The sequence below is a fragment of the Puma concolor genome, chromosome C2 (assembly GCF_028749965.1).
Source record: "Puma concolor isolate L17-30 chromosome C2, mPumCon1.1.hap2, whole genome shotgun sequence".
In the NCBI taxonomy this organism is placed as follows: Eukaryota; Metazoa; Chordata; class Mammalia; order Carnivora; family Felidae; genus Puma; species Puma concolor.
In genome coordinates, this window is record NC_141675.1 from 97,368,820 (window position 1) to 97,395,046 (window position 26,227).

At 36.8% G+C, this 26,227-nt stretch overlaps 1 protein-coding gene and 1 pseudogene across 6 annotated transcripts in view; both read left to right on the top strand.

Moving 5' to 3' along the window:
• Positions 1-26,227, top strand: part of LSAMP (limbic system associated membrane protein) — a 922,095-nt gene that overhangs the window by 407,522 nt on the left and 488,346 nt on the right. The gene's annotated exons all lie outside the window — the stretch shown is intronic.
• LOC147577438 (ATP synthase F(0) complex subunit C2, mitochondrial pseudogene) lies at positions 1-26,227 on the top strand (annotated as a pseudogene).

Sequence of the window (26,227 nt, forward strand, 5' to 3'; positions counted from 1 at the left end):
CTGACATATGTAGACATGGGTAAGCAGATTGTGATCTACACTCTTTTGCAGATGTGTTAAAACCTGCACAAGAAGAAAAGATGAATTGTTATGTTAAATACAAATGTTCAACGAGTGTCAGGAAAAAAAATAGCCCTAGAAATTCTCGTATCTAGAGGAATGCTGTGTGCTTGCAAAGTCCTGTGTATTATCTGAATAAACAAATGTGAGCTATTGATATTAGCCACATGAATATTAGCCACATGCTAACCACATGTCACTTCCTACTGGACATTATGATTCATTTCTGTTTATAGACCTAATACTGCTTGATCTCTCTTGTCAAGGACCATGTTCTATTGCACATTGTTTGATGATCATTCAAGTGTTCACCGATGTGTAGACCAAGTGTTCAAAACTGCAATCCCTACTGCTACTATTGCCTTTCATTTCAAATCATTTTTCTCCTGCTCCTTGTGTAGTAACCTGTGGGTGTCAGCATCTGCCACAACCATGACTATGAACAAATGTGAGGAAGATGAATGCACTGGAGTCCTTTTCATTCCAGAGTTCATCCTGGGTGACCATTGGTGGTCAGCTCATTCATTGATGGACACTGTTTGGCCTACTCTCTCAGCAGGTTATATAGAATGTTCTCAGTAAGAATTTCTCCACTGGGCCACCTCTGTGTGTTTGTACTTATATTCTGTTCTTCATGGGAGTTTTTTACAGACTTCAATCTTATTTAAGCTTAATATCTACTACAAAGACACTCTTCTCTTAATAATAACGTGTATACCATGATACTCCTTTATTCTTTTTTGGAACACTTATTTTTAGTCTAAACTAACTGTTAAATAATCCTTACATCCCTTGTTGACTAATCATGCATAAAGTGATATTTTTGTATTTCAAATATATCTTTTTGAGAGCTTAAAGAGGTGCATCCAATTCTAACATAAATGAAGCAGGTGGATGCATTCACTTTCTTTCTAATCCAAATATTTCCTAGTTATAGATAATGCTTTCTTTGAACTAAGAAAGACATTTTTTCCCCAAAGAATTCTAAACTATGGAGCACTCAGGATATTTAAACAAATATTTTCCTGTGGATATCCATCATTTATGCTTCCAAGGAAAAGACTTTTGAATCCATCAAATAAATTAGCTCTGGTATTAAAACACAGTTCCTTCTAAATGTGATTGCCCTTAAAATATATAGTCTTGAGGTTTTTTGTTTGTCTGTTTATTTTTTAGTCTCCTTGTGTGAGTGCTTTTACAGTCAGGAACTTAACAATCACATATTTTCACCCTTTTGATTTTCCCTGATTTGGTCTTATTCAGTTAAGTGTAGAATGGTTGTACCATTTATTAAAGCTTTCTCCTGTTTGTCCATTATGGAAATAAAATTAACTGGAATATAGGTCTCAGATTGGAAGAATGCAGGGAGGATTAGAAGATGTAAATACAGAGGAAGTGAGGGTGAAGGAGGGCTACCTCATACAACCTCATTATTACTAGTGATGTTTAATATTTTTAAGAAGCAGATTTTGAACATTTACTCATAATCACTCTTTCAAAAATCAGGTAAGACTATTCTTTTTCCTTGATGATATTTCTACATTAGTCTGAAAGCCTAAAAATGAGGTTAAAAAAAAAGAAAATGCAATTGTCCTGTGTTTTTTTTTTCCTGTTGTTGTAAACTGTAATAGTTAGGTAAACAACATTTAAGTTGTAAACCACCCATCCCCATCACCACCACCTACAGACACATTGTATTTTTCTTCAAAAATGTCCGAGATTGTTAAACATAGATGTTTTTTAGATATTACTTTATGGAAGAAGAGAGGGAACAAAAATTACTTTGTGACTATGTTTATAAGATACCCAACAAATGTTTTAAAAAGTTTAAAAAGAAAGGCCTGTTCTGTGAGTAACAGTATTTTGCATGTTACCACTTGATGCTACTATTATCAATTTTGGAAATACTGTGTGGACCTTGTTCCCTTTATATTCATAGTTCCTAACAACTCCTGACATTTATTTATTCTTCTATTAATGAAATCCTAGTAATAGGAATATCAAGATAATATGAAAAAAAAAACAACAACAGAAGTACAAAATACAGAATACAATGACAACTTATTCTTAATCATAGTCTAATACAAAGTACATGTCCTCCAAATTCTAATACATGGACTCTAACCCATGGAAACTCAGAGAGAGATGTTCAAAGCGTGACGAAGGGGAAATGCAAATTTTGAAAATAACTTACTAAGTGTGAGATGCATCAGAAAGGAAAACAGTACTGAGGTGATACACAATGAAGAGGTATAGTTTAGTGGGAAAACAGAAAGGATGTAGATAGAAAACAACAGATTGGAGCCAGAGGAGAAACTTAGACTTAGGAGGAATCTTAGTGGGCATCTGGGGCTAGTGTTCTGGTCCATGATAAAACACCTTTTTACAGAAGTGATATGTGGCCAACCACCATCCAGACTCTTCTGGACACACACACACACACACACACACACACACACACAGTCAGAGAGAGACAAAGAGAAATAGAAAAATCACATTAAACACATATTGAATTCAGAATTATTATAATTTTGAAATAGATTCCTCCAAGATAATAGTGATTAATTTCTATCTGGGACTGAAACTACAAACCCAATATTTTCTCTATTATAGACCAGATGGCCTGTTATGGCTCCTGGAATACATTTAAATGAATATTCTACTTCTGTCAGTTGCCTTTTTATATTAATATGGGCTAGGTTTCCATTTGTGACTGGAGGTCAGAGGTTACAAAGAGAATCAATTTAGAAGCCAGGATGAGAATGGAAAATCAAGGAGTCCTTATCCAGTGCTGTGTTAGTTAAGGATAGGGTGAGGTAGAGATAGGATTGATAGGGACAGAAGTTTGGCTGGTGTAGCAGGTCACACATGAACTCACATTTGATATACATATAAGGTCTTCTGTCCTGCTTATCTTTTTCTGAAATTATTAAGTGCTTTGATGACCTTTCGGGGAACAGTGAGCAATTCTAAGTAGTGTTCAAACAATGAATGACAGCACTTAATAACACCAGAAGGACTCGGGAAATCCAAGGGAACACATTAGCATGTTATAAAGTCCTAGAAATAATTTACCTGATTCTGAGAGGTTATTTATACTCAAAGTTTTGCTTCCATAGAAGAGTAGAAAATTAAACAACAATAAAGTTAGCTTGTTAAAGCTAAGACGTTTAAAACAAACAGCACCCAAAATTTCTGGATTAGTTTTTCATGTTAATGGACTTTTCTACTGTATACTTAGAACAGATTTGTACACATAAAGGATGACAGTATTTACATGTGGCTTGAATCTGTGGAAGTCAAAATCATGCAAAAAATAATAGAATCACCAGTACATGAATAGTTATCCCTATTGTCTTTGAATCAAAACAAAACAAAAACAAGAAAACACCATGACTGATAGAAAGATAGAACATCAATGTAGTTCAGTCTTTGCTTCAAAATATAGAACCAAGATAAAGTACATTAATATTTTATCAAGAAAATATATCTCCTCATTAGTGATATGGCAAATTTGAGGATATGTACTGAACTGCTACCTCTAACCATTATCAAATAGTCAGCTTGGGAGGACTTCAATCAATGCAATAAGACCACTTTAAATTGTGTTTGTATCAAAAAATGAGACTTATCTTGCCAGGTGAAAGAATGCTATTTCAAAGTTTTGTTGTTATAGATTTCCCCTTTTTGTTTTCTAGTGTTATTTTTGCCTTTCTCAACTTAATGCAGACTTTATTAGTGGATTCAGTTCCATGATATAACAGACATGATGATAAGTTCTGTCCATGCTCAAATCCATCATTGGACAGAAGTTTTATTAAAACATATATGGTCCCTGTATTTGTTTTGTTACATCCATGTTTGTTTGTTTGTAGGTCTGTGATTCATAAGACATATGCATAAATAAGTCTTCAATGCTTTCACAAAGAAAGAAAAACGGTTTCAGTAACTTCTCATGTTTACATCCATCTCCACTTTCACTCTGCTTTCTTTTCTATTTTTTTAAATATTTATTTATTTTTGAGACAGTGTGAGTTGGGGTTGTTGCAGAGAGCAGGGGACAGATAGAGGGTCTGAAGCAGGCTCCTCACTGACAACAGTGAGCTTGATGTGAGGCTTCAGCAAACGAACTGCAAAATCATGACCTGATCCAAAGTTGGATGCTCAGCTGACTGAGCCACCCAGGTACCCTTCTGCTTTCTTTTCTAAAGTCCCATTTCCGTTTCATCGCTGTTTTTATTTTTTCTCTTTTCACAATTGCATCCTAACCCATATTTATTCCCCCATACTGAATTCAGATAGAATATCTAAGAATACACTCATGGTACTTTTTTACTTCTTTCCTTGGTGTTTCTAGCTGTCCTTCTCTGTGGCAGAAAAGAGCCCCAAAATGAGTTTGGGTATCATTATTGGATTACTCCTCCTACAAAACAATAATAAAAGTGCAGCTTCTCTTTTCACTAACTACAACTTGGCTCATTATCCCTCAGCAAATTATATTTTATACTCTATCCACAAAGTAGATTATACTTCTACGATTTAAGATGGGAATTTTACAAGAAAAATGTTTCCATTGTTTTCATACTGTTAGTAAAGTAGAATGTTCTTGTTCAATATTCCTAGAGTACCTAGCCCCAAGTGTTTTTTAAAACAATCCAGTTTTGTTATTATTTCCACCTGAAGAAACTTAAAATATGAAAAAAACTAACAGGGAGTAAGCAAATCTGGACTCTTTCAAGATTTGCAACCTCAGGGAAGATATTTAACTTCTCTAGTTCTGTTTCCTCTTCTGTAAGATAAATCCAATTAAGTTGTGTATTTGAGATTGATGTTTACACTGAAAATCATGTTATGGTAATAACATGGTACCTTATGTATAGATACTGAAAATAAATTATAGCATATTAGAAAGCTTGAATTCTGTTTTTATTTTATTAAATCTTATTTTAATTTTTTTTAATTTTATTTTTAAGGGAGAGACAGTGTGAGTGGGGGAGGGGCAGAGAAAGAGGGAGACACAGAATCTGAAGCAGGCTCCAGGCTCGGAATTGTCAGCACAGAGCCTGACGTGGGGCTCAAACTCATGAACGATGGAATCAGTACCTGAGCCAAATTTCGATGCTTGACCGACTGAGTGACCCAAGCACCCCATATTAGCTTAACTGTTTAGTTAATTCTCTTCTTGGCCATCAATTCTTTACAGTGGAGCCATGAAACATCATTATCTCATACTATAACATCCTATGTTACTATTTAAGGCTTCAAAGAATCACTTCTAAAATGTTAATTATGAAAGGAATCTATAGTATATATGGTATAATCGTCTACCATTACATACGAAGTAATTAAAGTCTGTAGAAGTAAATAGGGTTTGTCAAGATCTCAGAACTAGTGACTAAACAACCTGGATTGCACTTTAAACTTTCCTGACTTTAAGTTATGGTATTGTTACTGCCTGCTATATATAACTATTTAAGTGGGATGTTTGGGGGGTATGGAAGGGCTAAGAAACATTTTAAGATGTTACTTAACATCTTCTGTGAAGTGACATTCTGTGTTCACAGCTCAAACAGGATAAACAGGGAGTCCTCATAAAAGTCACAGCTGAAAGTGTTTTCTGTAACCTTCTAACATATGTTAAACATTAAAACTCCCTCAGCAAGTCAAAATTATCCAGGGGTTAGCAATTAGAGTGTCCATGTGCTTTCAGGAATACATTTTCTTGGACCTAATTGAGAACAACTTGACCAGTGTTTCATTTCATGATTAGTCCTTATTGGCCACTGAAGGACCAAGGCTGCTAATGCTGGTATGCTGACAAACTCGGCTGCTAAGACAGTCACAATCTAGATCTCAAATACAACAAAGAATCTTTGTGGTCCATCTTACCCGACAACTCTACTTGAGTTTCATGGGGCAGAAGGATATTAAGGCTTTGGCCATCCAGGGAAATGGTTGTGCTACTTGAAGGGAAATTGACCTTTCTCATTGTTTAATGACAGTCCTTTACCGTTTCTGTCTATCACACCAGTAAGATGACAGTTTTTATCACATTAAAGGTTTTGTATGACTGAAAGGATCCTAAATGACTAATTGACCCTTCACATATTGTTAGGATATTTTTCATTCATGACTGTGGTGTAAAAGTGTATCATGCTTTTCAATATAAAACTAAAGAAAACAAACTTTAAGTTACAAGAAAATAAATTAGATATCAGTGTTCATAGTGGGAGGGTTGATTATTCAAATTTAAGAATTTATTCCTTTAACTGAGATTCTTTACTGAGTGCCCCCATAGAAATGTATATGTTCTTACATTTATTTTTTTAAATGTCTCTTTATTTATTTAGAGAGAAAGAGCTCAAATGGGGGAGGGGCAAAGAGGGGGTGAGAGAATCCCAAGCAGGCTCAATGCCAGCACAGAGCCCAAAATGGGGCTCGATCCCGTGAACCGTGAGATCATGACCTGGGCCGAAATCAAAAGTTGGATGCTTAACTGACCGAGCCACCCAGGCACCCATGTCCTATAGTATTTACTAATAGTGCTCCCTTTCATTCTAAAAAGTGCCCTGGTTGAAATTATGTGTCATCTTATTGATAGGGTTGCTGCATAATGGAATAAGCTCATTGTTATCTTGGATATATAATAGCATTACACAAATAAAATTTAGCAAGGACTCAGAGCACTGCCATTAGGACATTTATTCATTATTTCATTATATATTATTCAAACTTTAGTGAATATTTATTGAGCATTATGTGTCAATAAATATTTTAGAGCAATTTATTGAGCATTGAACATGCTCAATGAGCAGCTTATTGCAAATGTGTGTGGGATGCTAGAGATTCAAATCTAAACTATAAATCAATAAAATATGTAATAGATGTGTTATATATCTCACTTAACATCTAATAAGAAAGGTTCCAATCCACATTGTATAACTGAGGAAATAGGGTTGCAGAGGTTTCATACCTTATTATTCCACAGCTCATACACAGAAAAGTCAAATTTGTAACTACTCATTATTCAAATTTTGTACTTACCCTCCATCATTTCACCTTTTAGGCTTAATTGAGAGAGGCATTAAAGAACCTTGTGCATAGTCAATGGGAGGGAATGGACAGATGTAATGATGAAAAAGGAATGGGTAGAGCACTACTCAGCACTCAGCTTTCTGAGCTATAGGGTCTAATCATTAGGAGGGCTTATCTAGGCCCTACCAAATCATGTGGATACATTAACAGGGACAGCACAACTATCCAGTGCATTGAATGATCTGATGTTACATAGATTCTTCTATCTGGTTGGACTACCATTTCATTTCCTATGTAATGTTTATTTATATTTGAGAGAGAGAGAGGGATAGAGCGAGCATTAGCTGGGGAAGGGTAGAGAGAGACAGAAACAGATTCTGAAGCAGGTTCTGCTTATAGCACAGAGCTGATAGCACAGAGCCTGATGCAGGGCTCAAACTCACGAGCTGTGAAATCATGACCTGAACCAAAGTCAGATGCTCAACCAACTAAGCCACCCAGGCACCCCTCATTTGCTATTCAAATCCCAATAAAAGTTATTTTCTTTTTTTTTTTTTAGACCACAGACATTTCTTCCCCCTTTCCAGCCCTGTCTTCAATGTGTTTGTCCTTCAAAAGAAAAATATTGCTTTAGGTGTGCAACAGTTTCTAAAGTTAAGAGTAAAGTCTACAAGAAACAAAAGTGAAAGAAATAAAATAGAAGAGAGAAAGAGACACGGTGATAGAGTGTGTTTGAGAAAGAAGAAATGAAAGAACTTTAGAAATCCTGAAACACACACAAAATATTGAGGTAAAATTTAAAAATGGAAGGATTCTATGCTTAAGTTTTTCTAAAAAGTGATTTTATCTTGTTTTTGAAATTTTTTTGAAGTTTTATTTTATTTTTGAAAGTGAGAGAGAGAGAGAGAGAGAGAGAGCACAAGCAGGGAAGGGGCAGAGAAAGAGGGAGAGAGAGAATTGGAAACAGGCTCCATGATGTCAGCACAGAGCTCAACTCTGGGCTCAATCTGACAAACAGTGAAATCGTGACCTGAGCCAAAATAAAGAGTCGGATGCCTGACTACCCAAGCCACCCAGATGCCCCAAGCAATATTTTTTTCTGATGCCCTCACAGATCATAATACCTAAAGGACGTTAAGGAGGTGCCATGAACCCCTAGGCTCCTATCCAGCAGCACACTATCAAGAAGCTCATTGTCCACTTCCAAACCTCCACCTACCCACACAAATCCTCAGATATAGCCAGAAAGAAAGAAGAGGTAGATAAAGAAGCTATAGCTTACATGAAGGATGGAGTATGGAGTTCCAACTAAACTTTGAATTATAGTAAGGAAAGAGAGTTTTGATCAGCTAGACAAGAGAGGCATTTATAGCTGATGTGACACTGTGCTTACCAATGGAGTACCCCTTAATATAAACAACAACAGGTATTTGTGTTTTATCTACCACAAAGAGAAAAATTAAATGACCATTCTCATTAGTCTAGCAGTAGTAAGAAGCAACTGGGGAAAGGATGTGTTAGTTGGAGTTAGATTTAGTTGCATATTACAGAAAGTCCAAACAAAGTCGCTTAAACAAATGAGGGTTTTCAGTTTCTTTAAGGTAAGATAGTCCAGAAGTGATATCCAGGAATGAAATTATTTCACAACTGCCCTAAGTCTATAGTTTGACTTTGCCATCTTTATTTATATTTTTTTTTCTCTGATGTTAATTTATTTTGAGAGTGAGAACACAGGAGAGCAGGGGAGGGGCAGATAGTGACAGAGAATCCCAATTAGGCTCTGTAGCTCTCAGTGCCATGAGATCATGACCTGAGCCAAAAGCAAGAGATGGATGCTTAACTGAATAAGACCCCAAGTGCCCCTCACTCTTTAATGAGTGGCTTCCATCCTCAAGATTAAAGGAAGTTTTTGGAGGTCCACGCTTTACATTTTTATCTCTCCTTCAGAAAACATCGCTGGAACCTTTGTCCATTGACATTCATCCATTTCATCATTAGTCTGTCTACAGGAGAGGCTGCAAAATGGAGGTTTTTAGCTGGGCTTATTGCCAATAATATAGATATTCTCTTATGGATGGAAAAGTGAAGAATAAATATTGGGATCAACCCAGATGGAGATTGTGTTTTTATATTGAAATGTACATGATATGCACATGATGGCAGGAAAACAGAGGTTCCTAACCTAATGAGCTGTCCACTAAGGGAGTTGTTGTTCTAGTGATAGTATCTCTGCCAACTTAACTCTCAGATTCCCAAAGGGGCAGAGATGGGCCTGGCATAGTGTCTTCTCCCCTGTGAACGTAAGGGACTTCCCTCTAAATTCCAACTATTAGTTTTCTTGTTTCAGTTGATAATTAGCCTTGAGGAGAAACGGAGTAGTACTTCCTGACTTAAGGGAAATACCAGCCGAAGCATATCAAGGGTGTTGTGCAAATACATTGGGGGATCGGCAAAGTAAAAGTATTGATGATAATTTTATTGCTTCAAAGCATGCCCCTTAATAGAGTTTAAGTAACAGATCCAAAATACATGGTGGTGGCACCATCAACTCATGAAAGCCTTTTCTTCTTCTCTGACCTCCATTAGTATTTGTTAACAAAAAGGGATGTATCTTTTCAAAAGTCACGTGCATTGTTAACCTCCCATAGTTAATTTCCACTTAAATGAGTAACCATTATATTATGGAAGAAGGGGGTATGGACACAAAAAAATGAAGCACCTGACTTTCATTCCATTTTATTATAAACTGTGGGAATTCATTCTTCCTTATGTATTGCAACAGCTCTTAAGTTTTGAATCTCTATGTAGAGATAATGGTCAGAGACACTGCTTTAGAACCCTACCATGACCTTATCATAGTCTTCTCTAGGATGGGATATCTACAAAATAGTGCATGTAAAGTGCTCAGCTGGTGCCTGCCTCCCAGAAAAGGAATACCCAATAAGTGTGGGTTATCATTATTGTTAACATTAAGGTTACTATCTTCTTGCTCCTTGCTGACACCCCTGCCTATTCCATTTGTAATACTCTTCTCACAATTAGACAAAAGTGATTATGTATGTTTATTCTTTCCATTTTCCCTTTCTTCTCATATCCTCTTTGTTTCCTCTATCTGCATCTCTGCATGCCTGAAACCTTACCTCTGCATGAAATGCGAATATTTTTTAGGCTGTTTGGATGGACTTTTAAATTGGTATACTCAAATCTGTGGACAGAGGACATACATACCAGTAGCTAATCAATAGTTTGCTTTCAATATGTTCATCTTCCATCACTGGGTCCATAATAAATAATAATGAGACTTCCCTATTTATTGTAAACTCTCTGCCATGTGCTCTGCACATCCCATGGTTTCCTATAAACCAGATCCTCACATTTCTTTGTCTCTTGGTTTCAGCTTAGGTGTTGCTTCCTCTGAGTGATTTTGTTGCTTAACCTTTCTGCCCTCTCCTAAAGTTCTTGGCTTGTAAGCGGCGTAATAAATTCCTATCTCATCATCATTAACTGTCAACTGGAAATCCACAGCCAGGTGAAGGGTAGAATAGGAACCCATGTCTTGTCACTAAAGCTTGCTGGATCTCTAATAGCTCATTAGCATACCATACACAAGCATCCTGCTTTTAATTAGTTACGTGGTGTGATAATTAAGTAGTATTTCTCTGCAATTTCCCCTCATGTGGGGGAAAAGGGAGAGGGAAGAGGTTGGCTAGCAGTGGAAAGGGGTCTTAAAGCTAAGTATAAAGTTTTAAATAATTGTGACCCTGGAGACAAAACAGCTAGCAAACTCTCAAGGGGAGAAAATAAAATACTTCCTTTGTGTTTGAAAAAAAAATGAGATAAAAATCTCCCTGTTTTCATTCTTGCTGGTAGTTATTTGAAGGAAAAAGCTTTTTTAAAATTTTAAGCCAAAGATAGAAACATATACTGTGTTTGATTTTGATAAGAGAGCAAAACTTGTGTTATAGTGCTAGCCCAGGTCAGGAGAAGAGGACAAGGGGAAGACAACAGCCCAAATCATACATTAACTGAGGAACCCTACTGAGGCCTTGATTGTTCAGCACCAGAAACACTTCAGGAAGCCTGTATGTGAGCGCCAAAGAATGACCAAGCTAATTACACTGTTGAATATAATTTTTTCTCACCTCTGGGAAAGATGATGGATCTTTCCTCTAGATGGTTGTCAGGGAATTGGTCTGAGGCAAAGCACTTTTTGGGGGAGAAATTTATCTTCTTAAAAACTCCATCACTTTGAAACAATTATTTAGATTACTATGGCCAGAGCAACAGGACATATTAACTAAAGCTATATTCTGTCAGAGTATTAACTATTGGGTTTCTTCTAACAGGGAAGCAGATGGCAGGACTATGAGCCCTCTATATGTGGATTTGAAAAGTTACCATATCATCAAAAGGTCAGATGTAAACCTGTTATGATATAAAGTACCAAATGCAGTTCCACATTGAGCCTTAATGGAAATACAGTCCTGTAATTTCTTGGAAATTGTGTGTACCTGAAACAAGTGCCAAATTTCCAATTTGAAAAATTCTAACATGAACTTTAGCTTTTCTCCAGGTGACCCTTCCTCAAAACAGGAAAAATTGACAGTCCTGGTGCTCTTGAGCATATACTTTTTCATGCCAAAGATGATTTTCAGTAAAATATGGGCAGAATTGTAAACTTGTTTTGAATTAGACCCTAATCTCTAAGCAACCTCCTTCAACTGAACATTAATATAAAGAGAAGTAATAATACACAGTAGTGCACTGACTTTAGAAAACGGTTGCCAAATCACTAGGGAGGTTGTCAAAGAAAAAGACGATTCTAATATAGAGACTTGGAAAGTGAGTGGATTAAAAATAGAATAGGGTTGATGAGTTTATGTCTACTTCTCTATTTGTTCTTTTTCCCTCCCCTCTCTTGTTCCCTTGGTATTCACCACAAAGCAGAAACACTGAACAATCTCCTTTAGCTCCTGGCAGATGACTTAATATTAAAAATTGATATTTCCCTTTAATGAGACAAGTGTGTGGGAACAGAAAAGTGCAAGGTGATACGTATAGACATGTTCCATTGCCATCCTGCATGGTAGTAACACACCATCATTTTCATAAGGAGTTTCTCAAAACTGATCTGTACTTACTTCTCAGGATCCCAAGAGGCTGAGTGTGTCTTATTGCCATCTGAGTGAAGGAGCCACAAATGACTTTCTTCCACTCTGAGTAAAAATCTTGGCCTCCAAACCATGCTGCCATATTTCCTTAAAAGTCAAAAGATGCAACAAAGAGAATATGTTTTTTTATGTAAATTAACATTAGTAGTATTAGTGGATCCAGTCATTAGTTGTTAGAACAGAGTCTTGTAAATACCCAGTGATATTTCTAGAACTCTGTATTTAAGGACATAAAGCTGTTGATATAATAAGAAATAATATAAAAACTATCATCTTGGTAAGTACTTATGGAAGTGTGTCTGACTTCATAGACGTGAAGCTGAAAATACTGAAACATGGTACAGTTTCTTACCAAATACATGACTGTAAAAATGCCCATCCTTTTATATAGTAGATTAATTAATTCTTATAATTGAGAATATATATAGTTAATTATGATCATCTTTCTATCTTTGTCCTGATCACATTCCTTATTATCTTTGTCATTCATATATTAAACAAATGGATCTTTTACTGTCTTTTTTTCTTTTCTTCCTCTTCTACAGAGTGTTATCTTCTCTGTCTGTTGGAGAGCATACAGGTTTTCCCAGTGAGAATGGATAGAATGATAGAGCCCAACCAATAGAATATCTTCCTAACCAAATCATTGCTTTAGGAGCCTAGAAAACAAGATCACTGTGCTTTCTTCTCACTAGGCACCCATCAAACTAGTTTCTTTGAGTCCATCTGAACCCCTGAGTCTGTGCACCTACCTCTTGAGGGACCTAGATGAGAGTTCCAAGCTCAGAAAACTGGATGTTATATGGTTTGTTTCGACTTTGATGATTTCTTGCTTCCCCACTAAATGTCTGTTTCCTTCTTCTTGCTGCCTCCTTAGAACATATCCTTTTGAACATTTTACCTGCTCCCTTAGCAAGATGTGCTAAGTGATTTATGACTAGAAATTTATTGCATTCTTTTCTGTGCAATGATAGCTTTACAGATACAGTAGTCTGTAATCTAAAGAAGTTTTAGTAGTTCTATTTTGCATGTACCAAAAAGTACTTGCCATCTATCTTATAATCCTAGAGAATATCAGAGTGAATAGAGAGTCACATGCCTACAGCCCAAAAAGTCAGAATCTCAGAGAGGACCTTGAATATTTTGATGAGTCAAAAATGTTTAAAACATCAACATTAAAAAAATTCACTTATGGGCAGATTAAAGACTTCAATATGGAGTCAGAGAGGAAATTTATCAGCATTTGTATCACTTATACCCTAAAATCTAAGCCTAAGAAGACTAAATTCTCACACCACAATCTAGGATCGATAGTTTATGATTTCTACTTCCTAGATAGTTAAAATTAAATTTCAAGTTTTACATCAATAAGACAAAGACTCAACAGGTTGTAACTATTAATTCTGTTTTTTTTTTTTTTATTTCCCATGGGAGAACTGCTTTTTTCCACACAACAGTCCCTACACTTAGATGAAAAACACCTAAAATGGCAAATAAAATGTGGGTAGTGTATGTCAACCTCAATTTGGGTCAGAAATACAATAAGAAAATGGTAAGGAAGAAGTTCCATCAGGCTCATTAGGGAAGTAATGTAGTATTTATTATATTTCAAATTATTCTTCTATTGTATACATCAGCCACATAGTGTATTAAAATATTTGCTCAATAATGTCTTACTTTAATTTAGGAAAAAGGTGTGAATGCAGATATGTATACCCAGATAGCAAAATGTACACATTCCAGTTGCAAAGAAACTGATCAAAATTAGAGCATTTTAGAAAGGAGAATTCCAAGATCCGTACATTCTGCAAACCTGCCCACAGTTGGCTAAGACTTTTCTGAGGAATCTAGTCTTCAGAAAGCTTGGATTCTAATTGACGGTGCCAATTTCCTAAATAGGCAGTTGTTTCCTAAACAGGAGATGGTGCAAACCACAGATCACTTCAAACAAAGCAAATCTGTAGGAAAAAAAAAAAAAAGAAATTCAAAGCTATGAGAAAGACTGAGCTCAAGTGGAAGGATGCCATTATGAAGAAAGAATCAGATGACAGCTTTCTAAATAGCAAGGTGACATGCTGATAATTCAATGTGATGCTAAGATAATAAAAATTCATGAGAGCACTGGCTTCATAAACAGACACACGCTATCACAGGACAGGAAAGCTGTAGCCTATAGCTCCTATTTATTCAGTAAGGTGAGAGTATATCTGGCATTCCCCTTCTAAGTCTGAGTGCCCCAGGATCAGAAAGATACTGATAACTGGAAATGAAAGAAGAAACCAACAACAAAAATGATTAAAGAACTTTAGGACGAATGAAGAAAGATTACAAGAATAAAATAGCTCTAGTTTCACTGTGATAACTAGGAAGGAATATGCATGATCACTATCTACAAGTGCTATATCAGAAAGTTGTAAACACTAAGGAGGCAGAGAAATAATTTATAATACTCTGATACCAAGGTGTATGTGGCTAAGGGTAATAGGATAGAATTACACTATGCAAAACATAATTTGAAAGCGCTGGAATACACTTCAGAAAAGTTAATTGTGCACAAACTGTTTCACATGCTCAGAATGTTAATCAACTGCATCCTCCCCCTGGTGATGCTTCTCTTTGCCTACACCTCTACCCCCATCAACAAATACTCAAGGAAAAGCACTTCACTGAAGGCCGTATCTCCCACAGGAAATGTTGTCTTGGACTTTGGGCCTTGGGCCCAGATTCTCCCTCCCCAAGGCACAGATGCACACTAATTGGCTTCTATTTCTCTAAGCCTCACAAAAATATTGATCTGGCTCTGACCAGAGAAAATGGGACCAGAATTTCGAAGCTAAAAGTTATGCTACTTAACAATACCGATGTTTCACCCCACCCCCACCTGGAAGTTTCCCTAGGTGATTAGCACTCCCTCTAGGTGTCCAAGTGTAATAGCTAATGACTTGGCAGATCATGCTGTGGTCTCAAAAGGGGTCCGAAAAGTGTGCACTGACGTCATGAAGAAATGATTATAAACTCTATATTTGGATCTCATTTTAATTTTTTTATATATTATATTTTTAATATATTAGTATGGCTTATAATATATTAGTAAGGCAGTTCATTATTTAAAAATAAGTACATATATGTAGACTGAGGTCATATGCTTTAATACAACTTTTAAAAATACTGTATATTACTAGATAGGAGAGAGACTCCCAGAGGTTAAAGAGTTTTATGTACCTCTAGGACCTCAGTAATGTCAAATGAAGTAAAATATTTATTTAACCCCCCTGGAGAGTTAAAAGTACTTATACAAATGAGAAATATTTTAAAATATTGAAAGGAAAAAAAGTTTAGCATCCCTTCCCTTAAGAGAAAGAGAACCTCTTCCTGAATACAAACCAGAGATTTGACCCTATTTGTCAGACAAATACTTATACTTGGAAATGTACCCTTTTAAGCAACAAACCATACCTGGGAAAATTGCAGGTAGAAAATTGAGGAGAAAAACTGTAGGAAAAACAGAAGTGTTTTGAGATTAAATAAAATGAGAACAAAGAGGAGACAGTGCATAGCAATGATATGGCAGAGGTTAAGGCTGGTTGTTTTTATGGCAGGGAGTGAAGAAGTAAGAGAATCACTGTCTTACATCTGAGGGTATTTGTTACCAAAAGAATCTTACATTCATTTACACACTTGACCAATAGGAGATAAACATATTCTTGCAAGCAACCCGATCACATTATGCAAACCAACACCACCAGTATTTATGTGTACTGCTTTCTAAATAAAAAACTAGTTCCGTGCACTTCACTATCATATTGGCTTCTAGTTGTGATAGGCAGAGAAGTAATCTATGAAAGCATTTATAAGCCTTAAAATAGGAAAACACATGTATAATTACAAGGAACAATGAACATGAGAAAGAGCTTCTGCAAAATTTTCCAGTTTTCATCTATGAATGAGAAAGTGTCGGGACTGAAAATGAACCAGTCTAAATTTTTCACCACTTGTAAGCAAAATATAGCTATTGAATACTGTCTTATGCTCATAGGACTGTATTAGAACATAGAAGTCACTTTTTGTATGGGTGTTTTTAACTACTACCTATGACCAATGTATCATGAATAAGCAAAGATAAAGGTTTTTGAGTACAAACAAGTGATTGAGGCCTGTGCACTGTTGTCATGAGATCACTGACATTTTAAGGTTGTCATGTTATTGGATAGCTAAATGTATGTTGTGAAAATTTATCAGTGAAATGTATAGCCACTGAGTAATTCTGCAGAATTGTAAATTTCTGTTGTTGTAATTACCAAACATGTTGAACAGTGTTAGAGCACCAAGGAACTGATATGTTGATATGTTTTGGTATTAAAAAAAAAAAAAAAAAAAAAAAAGAGACAATTCTTGTGTAGGGTCAAGCCAAATCCAAAAGTCTACAGATTTGTTGAAGTGAGGACAGAATGACTACATTTGTGTGTGGGATTTTTGTTTTTACTTTGTTTTAAATGTTTAGTTATTTTGCGAGAGAGAGAGCAGCGGAGGGACAGAGAGAGAGAGAGAGGGAGAGAGAGAATCCTAATCCGGCTCCACATTGTCAGCGCAGAGCCAGACATGGGGCTCAATCCCACAAACCATGAGATCATGACCTGAGCTGAAATCAAGAGTCAGATGCTTAACCTACTGAGCCACCCAGGCACCCCTGTGTGTGGGTTTTTCTTTTTTTTAATGAAATTGCTTCTCTCTGCTGGGAGCAGCTCTCCTGCCACACTACCTCTTGTCCTGAAAATTTATACCTGCTCAGAGTTCATCTCCACCCGCTTCTTGGTCAGGAGTACCTGTCAGTTGTTGAGCCTATCACTGTCTGCAGTGGTGCTAAAACAATCATAGACACCGACAGGTGACCAGCAGGTGAGAGTCTCAGCAGTGTGGCAGCCCTGTCCCCTGACATCACTTGTTCCTATCTGCAGCTTCCATTTCAAGGGAAGTTTCAAGCAACATCAATACAATAGCTAAGTTTGCTGGGGCTGGGACTGCCACAGGCAGACATGGCTGGCACTGAGACTGAAATTGCTATTATGTTTGGGAGCTTCATCATTGGTTATACCAGGAACCCTTCTCTGAAGCAACAGCTCTTCTCCTACACCAGTCTGTACTTTGCCTTCTCAGAGGTCAGGGGGTTCTTTTGCTTGATAGTGGCCTTTCTCATCCTCTGCTGTGTGAAGGAGTCATATCCCTCTTCCATACATGGGTCTTTCTTCTGTGTTTTGTCTGCCCTGTTATGTTCCTTTTCCTCTAATTCCTCAGACAGTCTTGGGAATGTGATTGGCTCAGGGTTTGAGAGAAGGAAGACAAACAAGTAGTATATTAGTAAGATTTTTTAAAAAATTGATGGAAAGTATCATTCCAATAATTTTCAAGAGTGTTACACATAAACCATTTGCTAAGAAAGTACAAACTTGTGCATAATGTGTGTCTCTTTCATTTTCCATTTGAGCAGTCACTTCGCATTATTGTACATGCACAAAGTGATCACTCTAGAAGCATATGCTTACCTGAAAGTAACAACTCTTTTTTTTAAATTTTTTTAAACATTTATTTATTTTTGAGACAGAGAGACAGAGCATGAGCAGGGGAGGGTCAGAGAGAGAGGGAGACACAGAATCCAAAACAGGCTCCAGGCTCTGAGCTGTCACCCCAGAGCCCGATGCGGGGCTTGAACTCATGGACCGCAAGATCATGACCTGAGCCGAAGTCGGACGCCCAACCGACTGAGCCACCCAGGCGCCCCGTAACAACTCTGTTTTAATGTTAGGCAGGTGTGTTCACCTTCCGGAGGCAGAGTTAATATGTAATGGTATTATTTTCCTATTGGTGATTTTTGCTTCCTTAATTCAAACCATGTACCTAGGTATTACTTAGAATATGATACATTCAATAAAAGAGTGCCATCACCTAAGTATAATACAAGATTTTTTTAACATTGCTTTGTGTAGAATTCTGTTAAATTTTAGTAAAAAGGAAAACCTTCACAAAATTTGTCCCTGACACTCTGTTGAGTACTGTAAAGATTAAGGTTTTCAAATATACTAATCTTTAAAATGGAAAAGATTCTTAATTGAAAAAAAAAATAAAAGAATGGAGTAAACCTTCCATAGTAACTAAGTTATTGTTAATGCTCAGCTAAGAAAAGGTATTTTAAAAGCTACTGAAAATTCAAAGGAGAAATATACAAATGATAAGAAAGATTATAATGAGGGTTGGAAAACAATTTTGGAGAAGATAGATTCATCCTTAGATTACTCATTAATTTTGTAGAAAGGCAGCCGTATTAAATTTCATTTAGGAGGCCATAGAATTGCACATTTCTTCATTCTTTTATGAGAATGAGATTAAGGACAAGAAAACAAGCTAGAATCAAAGAATCAGTCAAAAGCAAAGTGGGTGACAATTAGGGTCAATGAGAATCAGCTTTGATTCCTCCCATTTTACCTGATAATTGTCAGGTTATTAATTTTATAGTGCTAATTAATATTACTTATACTTAATGAGGCGCTGCAAAATTCTGAGCCATTAAGGAAATTCAAAGTATGTTTCTGTGTTTACTGAGGAAGCAAAGGAATACTTTAAAAAAATCAATAAAATACTTGGAACAAAAAAACCCACGATAAATAACCTTCACTTAACTATTCATTGATTTAACTAATATTTATGGAGTACCTACTGTGTATCAGAAATTCAAGGTAATGAGGTTACAGTGACAATAAGCAAAACCAAGTGTCCCTAGAGATTATGGAACTTAAATTCAAACGATCAGAAAAATTACATTACTTGTTATGATTCTCAACCTGATGTGTAAGCTGATTCTATGTTATGTTTTGTTATTGGTTTTGTTTATTTTGTAATTAAGAGAAAATATTTAGAACAAATCTATAATTTTATATGGGATATGCAATAACAGCATTATTTTATATAATCTAATTTTGTTACATAAAATAGTCATACTGTACTACTCTTTGAGTACTTAAAATTGAATTATGTGTGACTACTCAACGTATTATCCAAAGTTCATTAGAAAGCATAAAAGATAGAGTGAAAAGAAAAATGAGGACCAAGAAAACAAAAAGAAAGATTGAGCTTCTGTTCTGAACTAAATGTTTGTGTCCTCCTCAAATTTATTAGTAGTGATCCTAACCCTCAATGCAATGGTATTATTAGGAGGTGGGACCTTTATGAGGTGATGAGGTCATGAGGCTGGAGCCCTCTTGAATGGCATTAGTTTTCTTATAAAAGAGACCTTGGAGAGCTTTCTTGCCCCTTCTGTCATATGAGGACACAGTGAGAAAATGGCCATCTTTGAACCAGGAAGCAGGCTCTTATCAGACACTATATCTGATCTTGATCTTAGACTTCCCTTCCTCTAGAAGTATGAGAAACAAATGGTTGTTGTTTAATCCACCCAATCTGTTGTCTTTTGTAATAGCAGCTCAGACTGAGACAGTGTTCGTGACAGACGGATGCTTTATATACTGTCTTTTTAGGGCCCATTTCTCCTTCTTCTCCCAAGTTTCGGAGGAATAGAGTATATGTGCATACATTGGATCTACTACAGTTGTAAATGTGTACCGATTTGTTTAGTCTGCAGAAGTTCCCTGTAATTCTAGTGCTTGGTTCTCTGCTGCAGGGGATATGAGAAAACATGCCTCTGAAACTGAAGGGCAAACTCTGGCCTCCCATCCTAAGTTTAGAACTTAAGACCTACACACCAAGTGTGCCTTCTTGGAAGAGCACAACTTCACTCTGGAAACTATGCCCTGGGCTTTGCTCAAAGGGGTCTCGACGGTGGGATTCGGAAACAGATGGCCGAAAGCATGGGACCTCCAGATGTGGAAGAGCAGGCAAAAAGTGCTTGCTGCATCTGAGTGTCTTAGTACAAGCAATTGAAAAAAGGTAAAATGTTTCCTGCCATTGAAGAACAGTCATTTGTGCCACTCATAAAACGTGGCCCAATGGATGTCAGGATCTTCTGTGACAGATTCGTTTTTTCTTTCCTTCCTCCTCACCTGGACTGGAAAAAGTGAGGGCACGAAATAGGTTGAATTACTCTGCTTCATAAGAGCATGAGGTGATGAGGACACAGAACAGAGAAGAAAGAAAGGATCAAGCTTAGAAGAAGTGGATAAATTATATGAGAGATTTAGGTAAGGTCAAATATTTTGAACAGCCCTAAGATACTAACCTGTGTAGGTATCTTATACACAATTATAGATGAAGGCCTATCATATATTAATCATGTTATCGGTGTACTGTTCTATTATTCCCTCCAACCAATTCTTCAACTTCACTCAAGCTGTAAATCACACTATCAAAAATTAAAGATGGAAAACACCTCTGAGGTCATAGCTTATCCCTTGTCTTGAGCAGTGTAAGGAAAACCAACATTTTCCTCAGGATTTTGTAAAATGATTTTGTAGCTCCCCATGCTGGCATGCACAAAGGTCTACCCAAATGCACATGCCTTGCAGGTTGGGTTTGCACAGAGACAGGTTTTAAATGCACTAGGGGAAAGCAGCTCTTGCTAAATGTTTTATAACGTGTCAAGAAACCTTTATCGAACATTTAATCCAAAACCTGGCTTTGAACCAGGGAGGCATACAATTCTGTAATTAATTTTTTTTACCTTCTTTTGCTAATCACTGATAAAAAGCTTAATTCTATTAACAACTCGACTTGACAAATTGCACCGCTCAACGGAAGCGTTTAGAAATTAATTATGCATTTTATTGCATTAGGTTGGATAAACAGGGAAGCACCAGGAAGAAAAAGGAAAACTGGGAGAGAAGGAAAATGGTCACAATATAAATAATTCATTGGTGTCTGACTATTTCCATTATGACTCAATGTGTCATTTAAAATATAAAATAAACACACCCCCTTCCTGAATGGCACCTCCTGTTTAAGTATGGTTTCACCTCTAGACCACGTTAATAATACAGGTTTCTTCTACTTTTTCCTGAAAGCATACATTTTTTCCCCCTAAAGCCCAAGCCGATTTGGATCCCTAAAGGGACTTCTCATCTAGTTGTCATGGAAGCTCAATCCTTCCCCTTAGATCCTTCAGCCTCTAGTCTTAGGAATCTCAGAGCATGGCCTTCAGAGATTTAACTAAGAGTAGCAAATCATAACAGTTAAGTGTACTGTTGTAGCACCAAAGTATTAAAAACTAGGAGAAAGATTAAGTTGGCTTCCACTTCACTTCTCTAGTTAAGGCTAAGTGCTCAAGCAGTCAAAAGACCATATGCAATTTTTATGGCTCTCTTTGTCTATAAATATACATGTTTCAAAGTGGCTGTTGAAAGAGATTTCTGGCAAGGATCAAGTTCTAGCATGTGGACTTCTAAACTGTGTCTGCTCCAACCAAAGACTTTTACCCTGTAACAAACTTGTCAGTAAATTCATGTTTAAAGCATTATACTCTTTCTCTCTGATATACTCTTTTGCATCTCTCTGGCCAATCTTCCTTTTCTTAACTTGTGAGCTAAAATATAATTATGCTTTTAGATTTTCTTCTAACCTCGGATGCACTCAATTGTTCTTTTTTTTTTTTCATTTTCGTTTCATAATTGTTATATCAGTACATAACCATGTTACTGAAATTAATATCACCATCAATGATGATGGGCATGTCAGGAGAAGGAACTGTTCTTTGAAATGAGATGGAAGTGTAGATACAATGTCATGTCACACAGAGCACGGGTGCTTTCCTGATGTCCAGCTTCAGTAATTGGTAAAGAGCCCCCATCCAATCTGAAGAATGATGAGAATCAATTTCTTATCAGAAATCCTCTCCAGGGAAACAGCAGAGAGATTGAGAGATTGGCCAATACCCAGAACAAAAGTGACTATTCTTGGCAAATTTGTAAGTTTTTAACCAGGGAGGTTTGTGGAAAAATACATTATGGGAAGATTTTTTGGGTTCTGGGAAATTTCCTGGAAATAGTTCCAATCGTTTGAGTTTTTCCAAAGACATTGAAACTAACATGTTCAACCACTAAACAGATTGTAGTCAGAGTTTTTATAAAGCCATAGTTTTGTATAAAGCCCCATGCTAGCTTTTTCTAGTTCTGGTTAAGTAATGGCACTCTCTTCAAGTCTGAGTCCCAGCAGGATCTGTCTAGGATATCACTGAAATAAGAAGGTGTAATAGAGGAACTGATTTTGTTTATTCATGAGAGGCAGAAATGGAGTAAACCAGGCTACAAGTCATCTTTATCATGACATGTTGGGGCCCCTTCTTTTAATTTCTGTCTGTTTTTAAAAGTCTATTCCCTTCTTGGTCCAGCCACATTATGCCATTGTCCTTTTCTGTAAAGCAGGTAGGTACTGGTGAGTGAAATCTGTATGAATCTATTTGTTGCATAATTGAATATAAGAACTGTCAAATCCCGATACAATTCATGGACAGACTTCTAGCTATAAAATGGATACAGAGACTTTCATCCTCAACAGATAAGTTTATTCCTTCTTCTCTGTGTTAGATGGTAAAGGGATTTTGGATACTATGAGATATATCACAGTCCTTGTCCTTAAGGAATATTCCATATACGTATAAAGTATATTAACAGAGAAACTCTTCTAGGGGTTATTATATGAAATGTTCCCAATGAAGGATGTGTACAGTCAGTGCTGCTGGACTTTAGAGGATTTGGTCCCATTGTGGAACTCTAGGGAAAGGCAGGAATTGGAAGAAGCATATGGTGTTTAAATTGGGAAGAACTTGATGATCTGAAAATTAGTATGTACTTACAAAATGTTATGATTCTCAGAAAATGAGAATGATCTTGCTGGGCTTTTTTGAGCAGGAAGAGTTGTCACTGTGACCCTTATAGCAGCTTGAATCCTATCACTAACTTGGTGTCTTGACATTGTCCCCTACTCTTAAATTTCAAACTCTGTTGGTTTTATCCATTTTATTTTTCCACTATAAAACTTTGAGTTCACTGAAGCACTGCAGCTGCTAATATCCAATGTACAAATAAGAAATCTCCATCCTTCTGAGAGGAATCTACATAAGTCTTCCTGCAGACTAGCTTCAGCTATATGAACAACAGAGAGAAATCTTAAGGTTTATTACATTGAATGTTATCTCATGCTCTCTTTTCCCCTTGCCTTTGCAGTCTTATTTTGGGTTGCTGTGAATTGTCATTTGCAAAGATATGTGAAAGATAGAAGACAAATACTAGTAATAAAAACATGCTTTATGTATTACATATATGCAATGTTCGAGAAAAATGTGTTTCTCCAGGGAGTATAGCTGATGTTTACAACCACCACAGAAAACTCTTTGTTTAGAAATTGGATCTTGCTACTGGAAAATACCACCTCCCATTTTTTGTCTTTCCATGGATGACATTTGATTACTGAAAATCATGTTATATGGCTGGTTGGTATGTGCAGATGGTGAAGGGTATTTTATTTCTGTATTTATTCAATTTGGAAAATGTATCCATTTTTTAGATTCCTTTGCAATAGTAACATATCAAGACAATCCCTAGCTCTCTCTTTAGGAAGAAAGAGTAGTCTAAGAGTGAGGCCATGTGCTATGCTCCAGAAACCTGATAATTCTCCAAATCTGGAATAGCTCTGGGACTACTGATTTAGCTCAAGATCATATTGATCAAAAAACTCTAGAAAGGGATAGACTTACTCAATATTTGGTGTTTCGTTTTTGTTTTTGTTTTCCCATTGGTCAGGGCATCGTAGACCAAAGAGGCCTCAATCTTTGATTGGGACTTATGTCTCCAAATCCAACTGGAATCATTTCCTAATTCTTAATGATGGGTGTTATGGAATTGGCCTTCCTGGAGGCTGGTGCAAATCAGAAAGATCCCTTAAAGTTAACTTTAGGGTCACATTTGTGAGGACAACTGAAACCATAAAAATTACAGAAATGGTAGTGTTGTATGCCTAAGTAGATATTTATTGCAGTAAGTTTTCCTTGAGTTATTCACATTCATAATGTTAAAATGTTTTATTCTCATAGGAAAATCCAAGATAGTTATTAAAAAATGTGTATCTACATAGAGTAACAGGGACTCATGATTACAAGTACCTTTAGATATTTTTCAAATGAACCAACCACCTACTCCCCCTAGCTATGCCCTCTGATTTTTGCCACAAAATAGTGAGCAAAGCAGCATGGAAAACCACTAACAGTGATGAAATTCTCTAATTACTCCAAAGACTGGATAAGAATCTTCATCTTGCAGGTCACAAGCTACCTAAAGCCAATTTCCTTATGGCTAACTTTTAAGTGGGTGATTTGAAAAGTCTCATTTTTTCAGTATTGAATTCATGGGGGTTTCTTGGTGTGAGACTACTGGATTCTTTCTCTCCCTAGCATATTCAAATTGTTGCCAATGGAGGCAGAACAATGACAACTGCCGTAGACTTCTAAGTGTGTACTATTTGGTGTGTCCTTCACATTTGCCTCTTGGTGCTTATAGACTGGGTGTGCATTCATAGCCACATGGCACAGGATTGGCTGTGGTTATAAGGGCCCCCCGAATTCCCATGTGTTTCAAGAACAATGAATGCTAATGTTGTTCCTAGCCAGGAGTGAGAGGAGCAGAGACACTCCTAACAAGAGCTGACACAAGGAGAAATACTGGCTTTCTGTCTCTCTTGTATGTTAAACAATTCATGAGGTTTGGGGTTGAGTGAGACATTTAATAAACATTGGCTGCTTGGACTGCCTACCACTTGTGATTTGTCACTATTGGTCAAATGTGTGAGAAGCAGAATGAGTTTTTCAGCTTTGAGGCTTAACAAATAATGCATTTTACCATCCATTTGTTTTGAGGACACAACATGATTCAAGTGATAAGCACTGAATTTTGATATCTCTAAAAAGGTAAGACTTCTGCATGTGAAATTAAGATGAAGTTAAGGTATTTGCAAATTGAAATATTTTATAGAATCTTAGCACTGGAACTGTTTTTAGATGTCATTCAACCTAAGCTCCTATCCCATTACAGGAATCCCTCCTGAGAAATGGATCAGCTATCTATTCTTGCTTCAATACTTTGCTTTGCCTGGTTTAGTTTCTTTAAAGAATCTGCCCTCTTACAGTCTTTTTTTTTTTTAATTTTTTTACTCTTTATTTTTGAGAGAGACAGACAGACTGCGAGTAGGGGAGGGGCAGAGATAGAGGGAGACAAAGAATCCGAAATAGGCTCCAGGCTCTGAGCTGTCAGTACAGAGCCCGATGTGGGGCATGAACCCACAAACTGTGAGATCATGACCTGAGCCGAAGTCAGATACTTAACCTACTGAGCCACCCAAGCACCCCTGCCCTGTAGAGTCTTAAGATGAAAGGAGTGACCCACTAGACTTGAACTATCTTCCCTCACCTGCCTGCATATGTATTTGTGTCTCCTCTTTTGCTAATGAATTCACCTTCTTTCAGTGTGATTAACCTTATGGGTAAAGCACCTGCTGGGTGGTTGTGGCCCGCATGACCGGCTTCTGTTCTAAAGGTTTTCTTGGTATTAAGGTTTTTACTGCCTCTTTCCTATCTCTACCTTTTGTACTAACCATGCCATCTGCAAAATATTAACACTATGCTTTGTGGCTGAATTAGTAATGTTAGATTCTAGAGCTTATGAAATTCTAATGAAGATTTCATCAGAAAAATCGTGAGTCAAATAGAGGCTGAAGTTAGATGTTTCTACCTTAAATTAACAATAACATGCTCCACTAATTTATTTTTTCAGGGACATGGTTTATAAAAACACAAACTGTGGGGTGCCTGGGTGACTCAGTCAATTAAGCATCTGAATTTGGCTTAGGTCATGATCTCAAGGTTCATGTGTTCGAGCCCCTCGTCAGGATCTGTGCTGACAGCTCAGAGCCTGGAGCCTGCTTCTGATTCTGTGTCTCCCTCTCTTTCTGCCCCTGCCCTGCTCACGCTCTGT